Source organism: Cryptomeria japonica, unplaced genomic scaffold, assembly GCF_030272615.1.
Source record: "Cryptomeria japonica unplaced genomic scaffold, Sugi_1.0 HiC_scaffold_13, whole genome shotgun sequence".
Taxonomy (NCBI): Eukaryota; Viridiplantae; Streptophyta; class Pinopsida; order Cupressales; family Cupressaceae; genus Cryptomeria; species Cryptomeria japonica.
Window position 1 is genome coordinate 421,341 of NW_026728835.1, and position 5,163 is coordinate 426,503.

Genomic DNA, 5,163 nt, shown 5'->3' on the forward strand with positions numbered 1-5,163 from the left:
GCTTATTAATTAGAAATCAATTTCACACAGTCGACATGCCTTCTCATGATTGTTTCCATAATTACAATTTGAAAACATGAAAACCAAGGAATATTTTGTTTCCATCGTGCCGCCTTTTCTTCTTAAACACCATCGAGCTGATTTGAAACACCGCTTTGAACCTTGAACTATTTTAAAAGAAGTTCATTAGTTCAAAGTTCAATGACAAAAGATCAACATTTGCAAACAAGCAGAAAGAGACAAAAGGAACATTCAATGACACGGGAATGAACCTTGAACCTTGAACCATTTCAAAAAAAGGTTCAATGGTTCAAGTTCAAAGCGACCACAAGACTATTACTAAAGAGACAGCCGCAAAACACAAGACAAAAGACCAATTGAACCTTGAACCTTGAACCGGAAAGGTTCAAAGTTCAAGCTCAATGACTATGCTAATGAAGACTTAGAACTTAATGGATCGCATTTCCTTTGAACCCAAATTTTGAACTTTATAAAAGGTTCAACAGATGAGTACAAAAATCGATTGATGAAGACCTAAGCTCTGTGAAAATGATGACCCTTATTTTGATGGGGTATAAGGTAAAGTAAAAAAAAAAAAGGGGTAACAAACTTAACAAGACATAAATGCTTCCAACAATGCATAATTATAAATCATCAAGGTGGACACATGTAGGAGTGGAGTGTCATCACATGTCATCCTCATAACATAAGGCACTAGCCTGATGGACATGTGGAGCCATCTCAACCTATGAGAGACTAAGGGAGATTATCTTATCGCCTTCATGGCCTTCTCATGCTTATCCTTAAACATCCTCCCTAGAACTAAGTCGTGAGGATCAAATCAATTTATTATCTTATTAATGAATCTAGCTACCCAACCCATCAATTATTAAGTTATCACTTATTTATGAATCATGGTAAACTTCAATGTGCCCTGAGGTCTAGTCTTCATGCATGCTTACAAGGAACCTCAGGCAAGCCTATCTCTCGTGACTCTGGTCATCACAAGGAAGCCCACTTCCCCTAATATGGCCCAACAATAAATCACAAGAGACTGTAAACCATAATAAAACATGAAAATATAACATACACAAGAACATCCACACATACTATTGCAACATACACAAGGCTACAACAACATCAAATATAACAAAATGAGCCTCTTGGCCAATAAATACAAGGGATAACCAAGCCATTAAATTTGTCAGCAAATAAGAAGATAACATCACAGCAAGGCAAATCCACTTGCTAGTCTCAAAAAAACAATATAACTTACTCATCAACATGGAGAGTCTAAAACATTCACAAAGACATGGAGAGATATATATACATAAAACCATCAAAACTGATCAAAGCCAAATCTGGAAAATATCAGCAACCCTCAATAAAGCCTATAGTACACAAATTCAATCAGAAAAATTAATCAAAATACTTGCAAAGCTTTGAAAAACACGTACCCAGGAGGTTAGCACATTTACCCAACAGGTTAGCGCTTTTACCCAACAGGTTAGCGCTTTTACCCAATAGGTTAGCGCGTTTACGCAACAAGTTAGCGCTTTTGCTGAAACAACGCAAATACATAAATTTAACAGAAAACTTAAGAAAACTTTCGCCAAAAATATAAAATCATACTTAACCAAATCTCATGAAACAAAGACCAACAAGGTCATCAAGAAATAAGGAATAAAAGGGCATAAATAAATAAAATCTAATCAAGTATAAATAAATATATATCAAAGTTTTTCTCACGGTAAAACACATAAATAAACCAGAATAAACACTCACAGAACCTCTGAACAACCCAACAAAACACACACGGGATAATCCTATTCAGAAAGGGGATTCTAAAGCATCCCAACAACCAAATAAGTTCTCAGAGAGGAAGAAACATTTCTCAGGAAGTGTACAGAGCCGTGAACGACATTCTCAAGAAACCAAAAATATATTTTTCGGAAGCAACTATACAAAAACACCATACAATATAAAGTTTCTCCCCAAATATTTATTTCTAAAACAATATTAAAACCACTGAATAAATATTATTTTCAACCCATCTCTTACAAACAATGTGCAGACACAAAGCATACAGGGAAGCCATTAAAGTAAAAATAATACAAAGGCTCAAGCTCCAACCTACAACCAAAAGTGATGGAATGTAGCTGAAGAAGAGCTCCCCACAAAGACAAGCCAAAATCCAAGGGTAAATCCAAAACCAAAGGAAAAATGCTTGCAGGAAAAAATTTCAGAGAATAGCCAATCCCAAAAACATCACGGGAATGAAAATAAAAAGCAAACAATAATCAAAACCCTAACCTCAATCTCAGCCAATCAAAATATTTCGTTTTGGAATATATTTTACCAAGGTCCTCAAGATTGATTGTGCTCTGCAACTAGGGCACGAACCTCGGTGGTGTCGTTGGTTGCAGGACGGTACCACGTGAGAGGGCTCCCTGGCCTTGCTGGGAAGCCCTCGAAACATTTATTACTCTCCCTGCAATAAATGTTGTCGAATAAAGGTGACCCCAACAACCTAAAACCGCCCATTCTTTCCTCTGCGAACGGTCGAGAGCAACGGAAAACCTTCAGCCAGGCGGTGGAGGGCAAGCGGTTTTCATTCCCTGAAGATGCAAAGTTCGAAGCCGCTCTCCACCATGAAGATGAAGCCAATCTCGCGGGAACACAAGGTGAGGTCTACTCATCCAAACACATCACAATTAAACCTAACGACTCAATGCTCTCTGCCATTTCTTCTGAGATTTCTAGACTTAGGGATTCAACAATTTTTTTCACTGCCTTTGATGTAAATAACTTACCATCTCGTCAATATATGAATAAATGGCTGCAAGATGTGTGGGTCAATAAACTAGGGTTTCACTTTTCGTTTTGTAGAATGATTCAAAAGGGTTTGTTTCTAATTTTCTTTGACAATAAGGAAAGCCAAAGAAAAATTGTAAATAAGTAGTTTTGGTCGGTAGGGAATTCATCTTTTAGGGCTGTTCGTTGGGACCTTGAGGCTTGTAACGATGAAATTCTCGCCCTTTCTTGCCCAAAATGAATAACCATTAAGAATTTCCTGGCCTTCCTCTGGTCTTGTGTTGATAAAATTGCGGAACCCTTGGGGAAAATTGTAAAAATCGACTCTTCTCCCTCGATACTCCCTCATCTCGATGCTAGACTTCTCATTGCGTTGAAACCAGGTATGGTATACCCTGCTGAAATTGTAATTCGCCTTAACAATAAAACTTACTCTTGTTCAATTGAGTATATGGGTGGAATTGATGCTTGCCATTTTTGTAAGGTTAGTGGCCATTTTAGAAGTAAATGTCCCTTATTATTAAATAAATCTTCAAAGTCTAAGACTCGGGCCTCCGGTCCCCCTGTAGCTAAAGCCTCACCTTCTGAACCTGCCCCCACGTCCCCCTCTCATGTCCCTTCCTCTCCCCCCCCACCTGTAGCTTCTCCTTTCCCCTCTCCGCTCCCCTACAACCTTCCCTCTTCCATCTCGACCCCCTCGATGGCTAAATCCATCCTAGACTACATAAATGTTATCAAGACGACCCTCGCTGATGCTCAGCATCCTCCCTTTAATCCCGCTAAACCGGTTGGTACCCCTGCTCATCTCTCAACCCTGAGGACCCTTAATGCCCAACAATTAGTGATGGAAAAACTGAGAAAAGTAGCTGAAGCTAGGAAAATTCTTGAGCAAAACCTCTTCAATCAGAAATTGGAAATTGAAGCCTCTCGCTATCAGCTACCTGACCTTGAGGACATTGATAGGGGTCTTCCATCTATAGTAGACACCATTGATAGGGGAAATTGATAGGGGTGTTTCTTTTGGTATAACCAATGCCCCAGCTACATTTATGAACCTAATGAATAGTGTACTCCATGACTACTACGACAAATTTGTTTTGGTATTTCTGGATGACATATTGATTTACTCTAGAAATGAGGAGGAACATTTAGTACACCTACAAATTGTTTTGCAAAGGTTGAGGGAACATAACTTATATGGGAAATTGTCAAAATGTGCCTTCGAGGAAAAGATTCACTACCTTGGGCATATAATATCAAAGGAAGGAATAGCAGTTGATCCAGATAAGATAAAGGCAATAGTAGAATGGCCGGTCCCTAAAAACGTTTCAGAGGTAAGAAGCTTTATGGGGCTAGCAGGGTACTATAGGAGGTTTGTGGAAGGATCCTCTAAGATAGCAAACCCCATCACCTCATTATAGAGGAAGGGTAAGAGGTTTGTGTGGACAGAACAAAGTGATAAGGCATTCCAAATTTTGAAGGGGAAACTAACTTCAACACCCATTCTAAAAGTACCAGATCCAAATGGACACTTCACAGTCGTAACTGACGCCTCTATCGAAGGTTTAGGAGGAGTACTTGTCCAAGATGGAGGGGTAGTAGCTTACAAATCTAGGAAGCTAAAGACTCATGAAGTTAATTATGCACCCCACGACTTAGAGTTAGCAGTGATTGTGCATGCCCTACAGAAATGGAGACACTTCTTACTAGGGAAGCCCTTTGAGTTAAAGTCAGATAACCAAGGACTAAATTACATCTTTACCCAACCCCACTTAAATGCTAAACAAAGAAGGTGGTTAGAGTTTCTAAGTGAATATGATTTTGAAATTGAATATATTAAGGGGAAGGAAAATAGGGTGGCAAATGCTTTAAGTAGAAGGACACACTTGATGACTATAGCAACATTCAAAACTTCTTTCAAAAGACAAGTAATGGATGAGCAGGGACATGACCCATGGTATGAGCAAGTAAAATTGACTTTAGAATACCATCCAACCGATCCTAAGGTTGAAGGGTATACATTAAATGAAGATGGGTTGCTCAGATACAATAATAGAATCTATATTCCTAATTTAGGAGACTTAAGGAAAGTAGTCTTGTCGGAGGCTCATAATGCCCCTTATTCAGGGCACCCGGGAGTTAACAAACTTTATGCAGACCTAAAGAAGTTATACTTTTGGCAAGGGATGAAGAATGACATAGTCAAGTATGTGGCTATATGTTTGGAGTGTCAAAGAGTAAAGGCAAAACATAGACATCCAACTGGATTGTTACAGTTACACGATGTACCTCAACACAAGTGGCAAGTTATTAGCATGGAATTTGTGCAAGGGTTGCCCATGTCACCTT